The sequence below is a fragment of the Callithrix jacchus genome, chromosome 3, assembly GCF_049354715.1.
Source record: "Callithrix jacchus isolate 240 chromosome 3, calJac240_pri, whole genome shotgun sequence".
In the NCBI taxonomy this organism is placed as follows: Eukaryota; Metazoa; Chordata; class Mammalia; order Primates; family Cebidae; genus Callithrix; species Callithrix jacchus.
In genome coordinates this window covers 43,429,003-43,446,140 of record NC_133504.1, presented here as the reverse complement: position 1 = coordinate 43,446,140, position 17,138 = coordinate 43,429,003, and the positions used below count along the sequence as shown (strand labels likewise).

The window sequence follows — 17,138 nt, the reverse complement described above, 5'->3', positions numbered from 1 at the left end:
AAGTGAGGAAACTAAGTTTCCAAGAAGTTTAGTGACTTTTCCAGTAAGGGGGAGTCAGGACTCACACCTAGGCTGTCTTTCTCACTAAAACACTAGCTCAAGTATATTTGACTGGATGACATACTATAAATGGATACCAGAATTGTGGGAAGCTCTGGAGGAAAGGATATTATATTCAGAAAACAGATCTAGGAAGATGTCTGGAAAAGTGGTTTCCGGTAGAAACTGGTTACTCTAAATTTAATGCTAGACCCAAGAATATCACATAAGAAACCACTAGGGAACCATGTGAACAAGACAATCAAGTGTCATCTCATATGATACTGATAATAAGTACAATGATGGTTCAGAAAAGAGAGAGAACACAGTAAGATAAAAAATCAAGTATAGTACAATTGAGGAAGAGGGACTAGAGTTAGAACTTAAAGAATGTGCAAGATTTAGGTGGAAGAGGGAAGTGGGAAGGGCGCAGTGGGTATTGGGAACATCCCAAGCAAAGGCAGAGAGTCGTTTTCCAGACAGGGATTAGGAGGCAGACACATCTGACGGTAGGAGAGACGGAGAAGGTCTAGGTGAGGAAGTCATGGGCTTTGAGGTGGAATCAAAGAGGATCTAAAGTGCCTCTTGGAGAAACACAGACTTGATGCTTAGGTGCTGCAAAGGGTGACAGCATGAGGGAGAATCTGCTCCATGCCTGTGTTCTAGCTTCTGGCTGACCCACGCAGCCCTTGGCTTGGAGATAGTGTTCTGTGTCTTCGCATCATCTTTCCTTGCCTGTCTCTGTGCCCAAATTTCCCCATTTTGTAAGGGCATCAGTCATACTGGATTACGGCCCACTCTAATGACTTCATTTTAACTTGATTACCTCCCTAAAGACCTACACTGTACAGATTCAGCAACCCAAATCCCAAAATCTGAAATGCTCCAAGTCCAGAACATTTTGGGAACTGACATGATGCTCAAAGGAAATGCTCATTGGAGGATTTCAGATTTCAGTCTTTTGGATTTGGTATGCTCAACCAGTCAGTATCTGCACATACTCCAAAACATGAAAAAAAAAAAAATCAAAAATCCAAAACTACTTCTGGCCCCAAGCATTTAGGATAAAAGCTGCTCAATCTGTATTTCCAAATACAGTCACACTCTAAGGTACTGGGAGACGACAACATACCTAATTGGAGGAAGGGGGACACAATTCACCTCATAACAGGTATTTTTAAAGAGTCAGGAGTGGCAGAGTGAGGGGGAAAGAGGTGTTTCCATGAAAGTGGACTGACCCCAGCATGCAGAATATGCTGGAGAAAAGGGAGGGAATGAGAGGCTGTGGGTAGGGGGTGTAGAAAAGTAGGTAAAATCAAGACACATTTCAAAAGAAGAGCTGAAAAGATTTAAGTAGTAGCAATGGTAATGTGTCGTAAGTCTAGAACATAACAGTTTACAAAGCATTCCCAGTCTCCTGCCGCCTTTGATCTTGGTACCTGACCTAGGAGCTGAGTGTCTGGTGTTGTCAGGATTTCTGGCCCCAAAAAAAGCTCCAGTGATCAGGTCATCCACTCCAGTGAGCATGGCTGGCAAACGGGAAGGGGGACACTCAGAGCTGCAGGTGCTGAATTGGAGGTGGTGACAGAGCTGGGTGGAGATGTCCCCTGGGCCACTGGAAACCTAAGCCAGCTTTCCTCTCTAGACATAGATTTGGAAGTCAAATGCGTTCTGGCAGTGGTCTAATCATGAGAGTGGGTGCGGCCTGGTGAGTAAGTGAATGTAGAAGAGCAGTGACTTGATGTTTGGCAAATTCTCGGAGTTAGAGGATTGCTAAGAATGAGGATAAGAAGCATTTAAAGTAGAGGAGAAATGGTAAAATTCTCTACCTCCAAAGCTGAAGAAAAAGAGTTTCCAGTAGAAGGCGGGAGGAGAAGAGAGCCAACTGGGAGAAGCTAAAACGAGGACATGGGGAAAAGAAAGTGCCAAAGAAAGGACGGAAGGAAGTAGGATGGTGATTTTGGGGGGCAGGATTTAGAAAATGGTGGGGGGGCTTTTATTGGAAAGTCGTGGGGTTTTTTTTTTTGAGATATTGTTTACACACAGTCAAATGCACCCTTTCTGGTGTTCAGTTCTGCGAATTTTGACAAATGCATATCGTTCTGTAACCATGACTACTGTTATATTACACCTAAAATTCCTTCTTGCTAATGGGCTTTTTTTTTTGTTTTTTTTTTTTTTTTAGAGGAAATCAATGTGTATTTGAAGTTGGAAAGGAAGAAACCCATGGGAAAGGAGGAGATGATGGTGTTAAAGAGGAAAGGGTGGAAGGGGTGAGGTGTGGAGGTGGTGGGGAGGCAGATGGGCCACTGAGAATGCTTCAGTTTTGGTGGAAAGGAACATTTCCTCTCTTCTTATGAAGTAGAATGAAGGATGGATGCATACATTACGGGTCTATGATATCTTTTCGTGGTTAATTCCAAAACTCCTGCCAACATTGCGTAACTTCTGCCACCAAGGTGTTATTTCCTGTTGCAGTCACTGTCTGCAGGAATTACATTCAAGGGGAGTACAGGCACAGGCTGCTTTTCTTTGGGATGTGTGCCTAAATCCTTCTCCCATGTAATACTGCAACAATTTTAGAACTAACAACTTTAAAATTCTCCAAAGTTAAGTGCATCTGCAGCTTTTCCTGCACCATACAGTGGGAAAGCTTGGCAGCAATAATGGCTTCAATCCCCATAAATACTCCTGACAGGTGTAAATGAGTCACTGCTGAAGAGCTAGCTAGCTTCCACAGACACGTCCTTGGGGCATGATTTGGCAGAAGAGATTCAATTCTCATCATTTTTTGATGAGACTCACAGCCACTCAGAAGTGCAGTTTTCTCCTTGACATCTACGATGCCACTTTCATCTCCTTCACCTTTGCAGTTGCACTGCGATCACCTCTTTCAGGGGTGAGAGGCAAGAGAGTGTTGGACAGCGATTCTCAAATTGTGGGTTTCATGAGCGGGTTGTGAATCATGATAGTGAGTTGCAGCCAGGCTACTGAAAAATGAAATAGAATAGGAAATAGCAGAGGGCATTAAGCTAAATGTGATCTCATGCAAACTTTGTTTCAGTGAAATATGTATGTCTATACTGGACCACAACATAAAATACATGTCTGCTGTGGATCTCAGTCACAGAAGTTTGGGGACTGACTGTAGAAATATACAGATCCTTTATGACCCTAAGCAGGCCACTGAATGTCCTTGTGGCTTAAGAGTCATTGTCTATAAAATAAGGCTCATAAGTTACCTACTCTGTATGGCTGTTGAGAGAGCTAAAGAGAAAATGCATAGATAGCATTAGGTACTGTGCCTGATAAACAGTCAATGCTTATGATGTTGATTTGTTTTCCTGCCTAGATCTATATGTCAAATTTTTGTTCAATGCCCAGACCTTTCTTCTGAGCTTAGAACTATAACTCAGCAGCTGCTTGACATCTCCATGCAGTTGTTCCAGGTGCATCTCCAGCTCAGTGTGTCCAAAATGGAACTCAATTCATTGCCACCTTCTCTCTCCAATTCTTAACCCCCTGAGTGTCCTCTCTCACCTTCGAGCACACAGACCCCTCTGCTGCCCCCAGCTGTGTACTTCATATGTGGTACTTCTAAACTGCTTGTATTTGGTCTTCCTCCACTAACACACATGTATCTTCAGGTTTCCTCTGCCTTGAATGCTTGTTCTACATTTTTGTTGTATGGCTCACTTTTTCTCATCCGTCAGGACTTAATACAAATTGTTTTTCCAGTCAGAAAGATGTAGGCTTGTAGTCACTAATCATTGGTGACAGCTGTGTGACTCTGAGGAGCAAATTTCTGAAACACTCAAAGTCAATTTGTGCCTCTGTAAAATGGGAAAAGCAGTGCCTGCTTCATAGAGTTAAGATTTTTTGTTTTTTGAGAAAGGGTCTTGCTCTGTTTCCCAGGTTGGAGTGCAGTGGCATGATCATAGCTCACTACAGCATTGAAGCAATCCTCCTGCCTCAGCCTCCCAAGTAGCCAGAACTATTTGTATATTTCATAGAGATGGGTTTTCACAATGTTACTCAGGCAGATCTCAAACTCCTGAGCCTGAGTGATCCCCCCACCTCAGCCTCCCAAAATGCTGGGATTACAGGCATGAGCCACAGTGCCCTGCCAAGTTAAGATAATTAAATCAATTATTGTGTCTACAGAATAGTGCTCAGCACATACAAAATAGTTAATAAATGGCTGTGATTCTTTTTCATTTTTAAAAAAGGGCTCAATTCACCCCTTTCTGGAGCTTCTTACAGACCTGAATGTGTCAGGTTGTTGAAGAGCTCTGCATTTTTGTACCAGCGATTCCTCTGATCAGATTACCTTTTCCACATGTCTTCCTTTGACCAGGCCCTATCCATTTCTCAAGGCTTAACCCAGTGTCACTTCCTCTGGGACCCTGCCAACACCCTGTGCTCACCTCCATCAGAATTTTTGGCCACCTGAACTGTGATACCTTCTTTCCCCCTAGATTCTAAGTCTCCTGAGGGCTCCATGTGACATACAGTTTGTCACTGTATGCAAAGCTCCCTCAACATGCAAGTACCTGACATACAGTATATAATCAATAAATGTTTCCTTGATGAAATAATGCATGAGTGAATGAGCAAATGGTTATAATAACTTCCTTACTGGTGACCCTGCTTTCTCACTTTCAGGAAATTTATCCTATTAATTGGAGCCAGATTAGTCTTCTTAAAGCAGAGTTTTGTCACTTGCTTGTGCTTCTCAGAATGCTCTGATGAGTATACTCTGCCAACATTCACAGCTAGTGATATGGTTTGGCTGTGTCCCCACCCAAATCTCATCTTGAATTGTATTAGGTTTGTGTAAAAGTAATTGCAGCTTTTGCCATTGAAAGTATCGAATCATGGGGACAGTTTCCCCCATGCTGCCCTGGTGATTGTGAGAGAATTTTCACAAGATCTGATCGTTTTATAAGCATCTCGCATTTCCCCTGCTTGCACTCATTCTCTCTCCTGCCACTCTGTGCAGAGGTGCCTTCTGTCATGATTGTAAGTTTTCTGAGGACTCCCTGGTCCTATGGAACTGTGAGTCAATTAAACCTCTTTTCTTTATAACTTACCCAGTCTTGGGTATTTCTTCATAGCAGTGTGGGAATGGATGAATACAGTTAAGGCCATCCCCAAGATGGCTTCTATTTCATGTTCTAGCCTTTTCTTCTACTTATCCTCATCTTGTACCTTATACCATGGAAAACTAGGCAGCTTATTCCCTCACTATGCCCCATACCTCATTTTCTTGTATGCCTATCCATGCTGGCTCTCTCTGCTTAGTCTCACAAACCCAGTGAAACCCTCTCAAATGCTATCATACATGACAATTCTAGAACCTTTACTGATACACTTTTTTTTAAACAAACAGTAGTAGTTGTCCTCAGTCCTGCCTTACATCCCATTGCAACCCACTATGGACTTTTCTTATGGAGAAGACTGTTCTTTATATAGCAATTTATTCACATATTTGTTTTTTATGGCAAGTTTTTTGAGTTTGAGGATTGTGTCTTTTTCTTTCCTTTTTTTTTTTCCTTTCTTTTGAGACAGTGCTTACTCTGGCACCTTGGCTGGAGTGCAGTGGTACAGTCATAGCTCACTGCAGCCTTAACCTCCTGGGCCCAAGAGATCCTCCCACCTCAGCGTCCTCAGTAGTTGGGACTACAGGTTTGTACAACCATACCTGCTAATTTTTAAATTTTTGTAGAGATGGGGGAGGTCTCACTATGTTGTCCAGGCTGGTCTTGAACTCCTAGGCTTAAGCAATCCTCCCAAAGTGCTCATGTTATATGCATTTGCCACCTTGCGCAGCCAGAGGATTGTGTCTTAAACATCTTTGCAAACTTACAGCATCTAGAACATTACATTGCTTGTCTTTTCTCATAAGTGTTTGAGGAAACTAATAGAACTGAAAATCAGCTAGATCTGATTGTCCTTTCTGCTTGCTAATTTAACTTTTGGGGGCTGGGGTGTGGGAAATTAAGGTTTAACTGGTCTTTTGACTCTTAAATATATTTATTTTACATGCAATTGGAGCTGGAATTGCTACATCTAGCAATTAGACAGATACACATTCGTACCATTTTATAACCACATTGTTCTAGGAATTTTTGATTAATTGATGATTGATAATTAATTTTAGTACTAATATGCCTTTAATGCTACTGTTTTATGGCTCTTAGTTACTTAGGAGTGTGTATACTAATAAAAATGATTCAAAGTATGAAACGTGAAAATGTAAATACATAAACACATTAATGAGTGGTAGTTGTATACGTACATCCATCTTTTCTACTTGATCAATCAAAGTCATGGGATCAGGACATCTATGAATGGTCATATAAATATTGAAACCTAATTGTATCTTTATATTTATGTGTGTCTGTGTGTGTATATATAGATATATATATATATATTTTTTTTTAATTGTACTTTAGGTTCTGGGGTACATGTGCAGATCATGCAGGATTGTTGCATAGGTACATACACGGCATTGTGGTTTGCTGCCTCCATCCCCCCATTACCTATATCTGGTATTTCTCTCCATGTTATCCTTACCCAACCTCCCCACCCCCCATTGTTCCTCCCCTATTTCCCCCCAACAGACACCAGTGTGTGATGCTCCCCTCCCTGTGTCCATGTGTTCTCATTGTTCAGCACCTGCCTATGAGTGAGAACCTGTGGTGTTTGATTTTCTGTTCTTGTGTCAGTTGGCTGAGAATGATGGTTTCCAGATTCACCCACATCCCTAAAAAGGAAACAAACTCATCGTTTTTTATAGCTGCATAGTATTCCATGGTGTATATGTGCCACATTTTCCTTGCCCAGTCTATCATCAATGGGCTTTGGGTTGGTTCCAGGTCTTTGCTATTGTAAACAGTGCCGTGATGAACATACGTGTGTGCATGTGTCTTTATAATAGAACGATTTATTTATTTATTTATTGTATTTAAAGATGTGATTTCACCATGTTAGTCAGGCTGGTCTTGACCGCCCTACCGCAGGTGATCCGCCTGCCTTGGTGTGCAAAGTGCTTGGACTACAGGCGTGAGCCACCACGCCTGGCTTAATAGAATGATTTATAATCCTTTGGATATATACTTAGTAATGGGATTGCTGGGTCAATTGGAATTTCTATTTCTAGGTCCTTGAGGAATCACCACACTGTCTTTCCAATGGTTGAACTAATTTACACTTCCACCAACAGTGTAAAAGTGTTCCTATTTCTCACATCCTCGCCAGCATCTGTTGTCTCCACTTTTTAATGATCACCATTCTAACTGGCGTGAGGTGGTATCTCAATGTAGTTTTCGTTGACATTTCTCTAATAACCAGTGATGAGCATTTTTTCATAGGTTTGTTGGCCTCATGTATTTCTTCTTCTGAAAAGTGTCTGTTCATATCCTTTGCCCACTTTTGAATGGGTTTGTTTAGTTTTTTCTTGAATATCTGTTTTAGTTTTTTGTAGATTCTGGATATTAGCCCTTTGTCAGATGGGTAGACTGCAAACATTTTTTCCCATTCTGTTGGTTGCTATTTTGATTGTTTCTTTTGCTGTGCAGAAACTCTGGAGTTTAGTTAGATCCCATTTGTCTATTTTGGCTTTTGTTGCCAATGCTTTTGGTGTTTTAGTTATTAAGTCCTTGCCTATGCCTATGTCCCGAAAGGTTTTCTTCTAGGGTTTTTATGGTGTTAGGTCTTATGTATAAGTCTTTAATCCAACTGGAGTTAATTTTAGTGTAAGGTGTCAGGAAGGGCCAGTTTCTGCTTTCTGCACATGGCTAGTCAGTTTCCCCAACACCATTTATTAAACAGGGAATCCTTTCCTCATTGCTTGTTTTTGTCAGGTTTGTCAAAGAGCAGATGGTTGTACAGTGTGGCATTGCCTCCAAGACCTCTGTTCTGTTCCATTGGTCTATATCTCTGTTTTGGTACCAGTATCGTGCTCTTTTAATTACTGTAGCCTTGTAGTATAGTTTGAAGTCAGGTAGCATGATGCCTCTAGCTTTGTTCTTTTTGCTTAGAATTAACTTGGCTCTTTTGGTTCCATATGAAGTTTAAGGTGTTTTTTTCCAGTTTTGTAAAGAGGGTCATAGGTAGCTTGATGTGGATAGCGTTGAATCTTTAAATTATTTTGGGCAGTATGGCCATTTTCACAATATTGATTCTTCCTAACCATGAGCATGGAATATTTTTCCATCTGTTTGTGTCCTCTCTTATTTCCTTGAGCAGTGGTTTGTAGTTCTCCTTGAAGAGGTCCTTTACATCCTTTGTTAGTTGTATTCCTAGGTATTTTATTGTCTTTGTAGCAGTTGTCAATGTTCTCGATTTGGCTCTCTTTTAAGTGTGTTATTAGTGTATAGGAATGCTTGTGATTTCAGCACATTGATTTTGTATCCTGAGACTTTGCTGAAGTTGCTTATCAGTTTTAGGAGATTTTGGGCCGAGATGATGAGGTCTTCTAAATATACAATCATGTTGTCTGCAAATAGACACAATTTGACTTCCTCCTAAAGGCAACTTGACTTCCTTCTTTCCTAATTGAATACCTTTTTTTTTTTCTTTTTCTTGCCTGATTCCTCTGGCTAGAACTTCCCATACTATATTGAATAGGAGTGGTGAGAGAGGGCATCCTTGTCTAGTGCCAGATTTCAAAGGGACTGCTTCCAGTTTTTGCCCATTCACGATGATATTGGCTGTGGGTTTGTCGTAAATAGCTTTTATTATTTTGAGATACGTTCCATCCATACCTAGTTTATTGAGAGTTTTTTAGCATAAAGGACTGTTGAATTCGGTTGAAGGCTTTCTCTGCATTTATTGAGATAATCATGTGATTTTTGTCCTTGGTTCTGATTATGTGGTGAATTACATTTATAGACTTGCATATGTTGAACTAGCCTTGCATCCTGGGATGAAGCCTGTGAGATCATGATGGATAAGCTTTTGGATGTGCTATTGCAATCAGTTTGCCAGTATTTTATTGAAGATTTTTGCATCTATGTTCCTCATGGATATTGGCCTGACATTTCTCTTCTTGTTTTGTCTCTGTCAGGTTTTGGTATCAGGATGATGTTGGTCTCATAAAATGATTTGAGAAGGATTCCCTCTTTTTGGATTGTTTGCAATGGTTTCAGAAGGAGTAGTATCAGCTCCTCTTTGTATGCCTGGTAGAATTTGGCTGTGAAACCATCTGGACCTGGGCTTTTTTTGGCTGGTAGGCTATTAATTGCTGCCTCAACTTCAGCCCTTGTTATTGGTCTATTCAGGGTTTCAACTTCTTCCTGGTTTAGGCTTGGGAGGGTGCAAGTGTTCAGGAATTTATCCATTTCTTCCAGGTTTACTGGTTTATGTGCATAGAGTTGTTTGTAGTAATCTCTGATGGTAGTTTGTATTTCTGTGGAATTTGTGGTGATATCCCCTTTATCGTTTTTTATTTCATCTATTTGATTCATTTCTCTTTTCTTTTTTATTAATCTGGCTAGTGGTCTGTCTATTTTGTTGCTCTTTTAAAAAAACCAGCTCCTGGATTTATTAATTTTTTGAAGGTTTTTTTTTGTGTGTGTGTTTCTATCTCCTTCAGTTCTGTTCGGATCTTAGTTATTTCTTGTCTTCTGCTAGCTTTTGAGTTTTTTTGATCTTGCTCCTTTAGCTCTTTCAATTTTGATGATAAAGTGTTGATTTTAGATCTTTCCTTGCTTCTCATGTGGGCATTTATTACTATAAATTTTCCTTTAGACACTGCTTTAAATGTGTCCCAGAGATTCTGGTACATTGTACCTTTGTTCTCATTGGTTTCAAAGAACATCTTTATTTTTGCCTTCATTTCATTGTTTATCCAGTCAACATTCAAGAGCCAGTTGTTTAGTTTACATGAAGTTGGGCAGTTCTGTTGTTATTTGATTGCACTGTGGTCTGAGAGACTGTTTGTTATGATTTCCGTTCTTTTGCATTTGCTGAGGAGTGATTTACTACCAATTATGTGTTTAATTTTAGAGTAGGTATGATGTGGTGCTGAGAAGAATGTATATTCTGTGGATTTGGGGTGGAGAGTTCTGTATATGTCTATTAGGTCCTCTTGGTCCAGATCTGAGTTCAAGTCCTGGATATCCTTGTTAATTTTCTGTCTTGTTGATCTAATATTGACAGTGGCATGTTAAAGTCTCCCACTATTATTGTGTCAGAGTCTAAGTCTCTTTGTAGGTCATTAAGAACTTGCTTTATGTATCTGGGTGCTTCTGTATTGGGTATGTATATATTTAGGATCATTAGCTCTTCTTGTTGTATTGATCCTTTTACCATTATGTAATGCCCTTCTTTGTCTCTTTTGATCTTTCTTGGTTTAAAGTCCATTTTATCAGAGACTAGGATTGCAAGTCCTGCTTTTTTTTTTTTTTTTTTTTTTTCTCTCCGTTTGCTTGGTAAATCTTCCTCCATGCCTTTATTTTGAGCCTATGTGTGTTCTTGCATGGGTTTCCTAGATACAGCACAACAACGAGTCCTGACTTTTTATCCAATTTGCCAGTCTGAGTCTTTTGATTGGGACATTTAGCCCATTTACATTTAAGGTTAATATTGTTATATGTGAATTTGATCCTGCCATTTTGATGCTAGCTGGTTATTTTGCCCATGAGTTAATGCAGTGTCTTCATTGTGTCAATGGTCTTTACCATTTGGTACATTTTTGAGTGGCCAGTATTGGTTGTTACTTTCTATCTTTAGTGCTTCTTTGAGGAGCTCTTGTAAGGCAAGCCTAGTGGTGACAAAAATCTCTCAGCAATTGCTTGTCTGTAAAGGATTTTATTTCTTCTTCGCTTATGAAGCTTAGTTTGGCTGGATATGAAATTCTAGGTTGAAAGTTCTTTTCTTTAAGGTTGTTGAATATTGGCCCCCACTCTCTTCTGGCTTGTAGGGTTTCTGCCGAGAGATCCACTATGAGTCTGATGGGCTTCCCTTTGTGAGTTACCTGACCTTTCCCTCTGGCTGCCTTAGCACTTTTTCCTTCATTTCAACCCTGGTGAATCTGACGATTATGTGCCTTGGGGTTGCTCTTCTAGAGGAGTATCTTTGTGGTGTTCTCGGTATTTCCTGTATTTGAATGTTGGCCTACCTTGCTAGGTTGGGGAAGTTTTCCTGGATAATATCCTGAAGAGTGTTTTCCAGCTTGTATTCATTCTCCCCATCATCTTCTGGTACACCGATGAAGCATAGATTAGGTCTTTTCACATAATCCCATGTTTCTTGGAGGCTTTGTTCATTTCCTTTCACTCTTTTTTCTCTAACCTGCCTTTTCATTTTATTTAATTGAGTTGATCTTCAGTCTCTGATATCCTTCCTTCTGTTTGGTCAATTCGGCTATTGAAACTTGTGTATGCTTCACGAAGTTCTTGTGTTGTGTTTTTCAGCTCCATTAAGTCATTTATATTCTTCTCTAAGCTGTTTATTCTCGTTAGCATTTCGTCTAACCTATTTTTCAAGGTTCTTAGTTTCTTTGCATTGGGTTAAAACATGTTCTTTTAGCTCAGAGAAGTTTGTTACTAACCACCTTCTGAAGCCTGTTTCTGTCAATTCATCAGACTCATTCTCTATCCAGCCTTGTTCCTTTGCTGGTGAGGAGTTGTGATCCCTTGGAGGAGGAGAAGCATTCTGGTTTTTGGTGTTTTCATCCTCTTTGCACTGGTTTCTTCCCATCTTTACAGATGTATCTACCTGCGGTCTTTGTAGGTGGTGACTTTTGGATGGGGGTCTTTGAGTGGATGATGTCCTTTTTGTTAACGTTGAAGCTATTTCTTTTTGTGTTTTAGTTTTCCTTCTAACCATCAGGCCCCTCTTCTGCAGGACTGCTAGAGGTCAACTCCAGACCCTGCTTGCCTGGGGATCAGCCACAGGGGGCTGCAGAACAGTAAGGGTTGCTGCTGGTTTCTTCTGTTATCTTTGTCCCAGAGGAGTACCCACCAGATGTCAGCCTGAGCTCTACTTTAATGGGGTGTCTATTTGGGGGCCAGGGAGCTGCTTGAGGAGACAGTCTGTCCCTAACAGGAGCTCAAGTGTTGAGCTGGGAGCTCTGTTGTTCCATTCAGAGCTTCTGGGCAGATACGTTTAAGTCTGCTGCAGTGGAACTCATAACTGCCTCTTTTTCCAGGTGCTCTGTCCAGGGAAGGTGAGGCTTTATTTACAAGTTCCTGATGTGCTGCTGCCTTTTTTCAGAGTTGCCCTGCCTAGTGAGGAGGTAGCCTAGTCACAGTCTGCCAGCCGACTGCCCATCTACTGATTAAACTTCCTTGTGGTTTTGTTTACAAAGGTACAGTTAGAGCTGTCTCAGTAATGGTGGTCTGCCTCAGTAATGGCAGACTGCCTTGGTAATAGCAGACTACCTCAGTAATGGCAGACTGCCTCGGTAATGGCGGATTGCCTTGGTAGTGTTGGACTGCCTAGGTAATGGCAGACACCCTTCTCCCCACCAAGCTGGACTGTCCTGGGTCCAGCTGCACTTGCTGCAAAACTCTCAGTCCAGAGCGCTTCAGATTGCTGGTCTTGGTGGGGGTGGGACCCATGAAGCCAGATCACCTGGCTCCCTGTTTCAGCCCCCTTTTTCAGTTGAATGGGTGGCTCTGTCTCCCAGGCATTCCAGGTGCCAGTTGAAATGGCCGCCCAGATTTGTGTGAGTTTTTGTGTGGAAGGCCATGGCACTGGCTGAAACAGCTGTGCTGGAAACTCCTGGTGCTTTTCGGCCCAGGAATCTCCTGGTGTCTGGGCAGTAAAAACTCCTTTGGAAATGCAGTGATCACTCACCCTCTGCGTTGTTCTCACTGGGAACTGCACTCTAGAGCTGTTCCTATTCGGCCATCTTGGCTCTCTCCCAATTGTATCTTTTTTAAAAAAAACAGAAGTTCCATGGGTAGTATGTTTTCCAGTTCCCTCGCTCTGGAACTGACACTTTTGCTGGTCATTCATAAGCTCTGTGGGTGTGTGTGTTGAGTGACCTGCCATGATGGGGAGTGGCAGCAGCATGACCTCAAGAGCTGGTTCTGAGTCCAGATGACCCAAAGCTCAGTTTCTTTAATCTTTGAACCTGATTCTCTTTTCTCCAAGAAAAAGGGTCCAGGAAGTTGGACCTTCTTGTTTATTTTTCCTTCTGCCCCCTCTCTCTATCTAACCCCTGGGTAAGGGTGAGCCTGAAGGTGATAGTGGCAGTAGCTTCTCTGTGTGTGAGTCCACCCTCTAGGCCATGTTCAGAAACATGTCCATAAACCAACCAATTAACACATCATTTTTAGGGCAGATTTGCAAGTTCTCAGTTGTTTACATGTTTCATTGGGTATTAACCTCCAAATTAATAAAGCATGACACATGACATCACACGTTTCACAATTTGTACCCAAGCAAAGTTCATGGAGGTAAAGGTAATGAATTAGTGGTTGTGAAAAATTATGTATTCCTTTACTGGAGATAGGAGAGACACAGAAAATATTGTCAACGACCAAAAATGGACTTCCGGGTACTTTTGAGGTTGGCCCTGGAAGCATTGTATGAATCTCTGGGAAGGGAACAAAGGACTGGACTCCAGGGAGAGGAAAAGCATGTATAAAGGTATAATGGTTTAAGAAAAAGAGAAAACTGGAATAATCCAGGATTCTCTAGAGGCATAGAATGAGTGTATTTAAAATCTTTTAAAGACTTGTTGGAGGGCAACAAGCCTAGAGCCAAGAAATGTAGCAATTCCAGCTCCAATTGCATGCACTGGACCTGCTGTGCTTAAATGTCCGGTGGTAGGGTCATGAGACCACAGCATGTCCAGCATCTGAAGAGGTTTGGATGCTTTAGTCACAGCAAGGAGGCCAGGATATGGGGGGTCACAGAGACAGAAGAGACAGACTGTCCTGTACAGAAACTGAAGGGCTCTCTATTATGAACTGGATATTCATGAACTACCCTCCCTGCAAATCATATGTTGAAGCCCTAACCCCCACTGTGATGGCGTTATCTGCAACCTCCTGTCTCAGCCTCCCTAGGAGCCTTTGGAAGGTGATTAGATAAGATCGTAAGAGAGCGTGCAGTGGCTCACGCCTGTAATCCCAGCACTTTGGGAGGCTGAGGTGGGTGGATCATGAGGTCAAGAGATCGAGACCATCCTGGTCAACATGGTGAAACCCCGTCTCTACTAAAAATACAAAAAATAAGCTGGTCATGGTGGCGCATGCCTGTAGTCCCAGCTACTCAGGAGGCTGAGGGAGGAGAATTGCCTGAACCCAGGAGGTGGAGGTTGCAGTGAGCCGAGATGGCGCCATTGCACTCCCGCCTGGGTAACAAAAGCGAAACTGTCTCAAAAAAAAAAAAAAAAAAAAAGATCGTGAGAGGTGGGTGAGGCCTTCATGACAGGATTAGTGCTCAGTCTCTTTAGTTAGCAAATAACTCTGGCTCTGATAGAATTGTTTTGGAGATTATTATCATAAAGATAGCTCTCTCTCTCTCCCTCTCTGCCTTTCTGTTATTTTCTATTTCTTTCTAAGAGAGAAAGTTACCATCTATTCGTAAGCATTAAAGAATGCAGTCACCATGATACTGCTTCACATTCCCTTTAATGTAAAAGTGCCTTGTGTCTAGCAAGCAGTAGCATCATTGTTCCATGAAAGTTGAATGAGTTGAATGAATGGATGAATACATGAATGTCAGAAATACGTGCCCTGCATGAGGTTTTCTTCTCATTCTCTCTTGTCTTTCCTGTTCTCCTTTCTCTTCAACAAATAACTTTTTTTTAGGTATATAAATATCTCCTTTGTTCATCTTTGTCTTAAGATACAAAATTTTCGAGCAATATAAAATACCTATACATGACAGCATCCTAACTTTCTTTTTTTTTGAGATAGAGTCTTGCTCTGTCACCCAGGCTGGAGTGCAGTGGCATTATCTGCAACCTCCTGCCTCAGCCTCCCTAGTAGTTGGGACTGCAGGTGTGCGTCATAGGCCCAGCTAATTTTTGTATTTTCACTAGAGAGGGGGTTTCTCATATTGCCCAGACAGGTCTTGCATTCCTGGGATCAAGCAATCTGCCTGCCTCGGACTCTCAAAATGCTGGGATTATAGGCATGAGCCACCAGGCCCGGCCAGCATCCTAACTTTCTGCAGCAGTAAGTAGGGTCCCTAATAAAGGCTGAATATCATACTCATACCCATAATTCCTATTTGGCTTAAACTCAAAAGATTATCGCTGCCAAACGGTGCATAAGAATTGTTAGACTATGTTTGAAAATGTTTTCCTTTAATAATACTGCCAATACCTGAAGCCAGGCAATAAAAGTAAGACACAATATCTTATTTGGTAGTGTTTTCTTTTCGATATTGTTTTCAGACTCCCAGTTGGAAGGAAGAGTTTTGTATCGTAGTTTATACTACATATTTATATGAGCAGTAGATATTTTTCTCCTACTTAAAATCAAATAATGTTTAGTGATTAGACTATCTTCCAGTGAAAGGACATAGTTTAGGAGTAAATGGTGTCCTTTCCTACATTGCTTCTATTATCAGTAGGAAGTTACTACCTATGCTTCTAAGGTTCTCCAGATTGTAAGCGCTCATAAAGTCCAGCTGGGCATGGGTGGCTCACCCCTGTAATCCCAGCACTTTGGGAGGCTGAGGTGGGTGGATCATGAGGTCAGTAGTTCAAGACCAGCCTGGCCAATATGGTGAAACCTCGTCTCTATTGAAAATAAAATGTAGCTGGGCATGGTGGTGTGTGCGTATAATCCCAGCTACTCTGGAGGCTGAGGCAGGAGAGTTGCTTGAACGAGGACCTGGGAGGCGGAGGTTGCAATGAACTGAGATCGCACCATTGCACTCCAGCCTGGGTTACAGAGCAAAAGTCTGTCTCAAAAAAAAAAAAAAAAAAAAAGCTCATTAATTCAGAATACATGAAAAAGGAAGAGCGAACTGCAGAATATCTAAACAGCTATTTTAATTTTATTACTTCCAGTATTTGCATGTATCAAATAACCATATAACCATGTAAATGTATCAAAAGATTCTGGAGGAGAATCTTTTCAGTGAGTTGTATTAAAACCTTTCTCATAGAGTATGTGTCACTCTGAAGTAGGTTACACTGTCCTGATGAACTTCCTTATACCATTTTCCTAACAGACCCCTTCTACAAGAGCTCAAAGGGATCTTCAGCTGATGTCCAATCATAACAAGTAGTTCTGAGGTGTTTCACATGAGTACCTGGTGTAGGAGGTTGTGTTCTCCAGAGCAGCATTGGTCACATAGCTCTGGCTAACGTCCAGACTGGCTGGACACTCAGTCCTTCCTCATCTCACACTGTTGGAAGCCATGTGCTAAGACTGCATTTGTGCTGCACCATCGTTGGGGGATGGTCCTGCCCCTACCCCATAGAGATCACATGTTGGTCGGTGAGACACCCCTAACTAACCAAATATTCCCTTACAAACTGTGATAACTGCCATGAATGATTCAAATGGGGCAGAGTGATACATAACGAAGGGGCACACCCACTTAAGAGGTCAGGAAGGCCTGAGAGACAGTATTTGAGCATTTGAGCAGAGAACACAGGAGCAGAGAACCCAGGGAGCAGGAGCAACATCCGGGCTAGGAGGAGCCAGAACCTTGCCTAAGAGTGCCTCATTGCTCAAGGCCAGGCTTGGTGGCTTTCGCCTGTAATCCCAGCACTTTGGGAGGCTGAGGTGGATGGATCACATAAGGCCGGGAGTTCAAGATCCACCTGACCAACATGTTAAAATCCCGTCTCTACTAAAAATACAAAAATTAGCCAGGCGTGGTGGCGCATGTCTGTAATCCCAGCTACTCAGGTGGCTAAGGCAGGACAATTGCTTGAACCCAGGAGACAGAGGTTGTGGTGAGCTAAGATTGTGTTATTGCACTCCAGCCTAAAAAAAAAAAAAAAGAGTGCCTCATTGCTCACGAAGATTCATTCATTTAGCTATGAACTAAAGGAATGTGGCCTCCTTTTCTGAACTTATGATCTAAGAATTTGTACCTGAGGAAAATGGGTGCACGGATTCTTGAAAAGCCAGAAACTGTAAAGAGAGAATGCAGGAGAGCAAAACAGC

At 41.7% G+C, this 17,138-nt stretch overlaps 1 protein-coding gene across 14 annotated transcripts in view; it reads left to right on the top strand.

Annotated features, from left to right (window-relative positions):
• TRIM2 (tripartite motif containing 2) overlaps positions 1 to 17,138 on the top strand; it is a 200,448-nt gene that overhangs the window by 86,802 nt on the left and 96,508 nt on the right. The gene's annotated exons all lie outside the window — the stretch shown is intronic.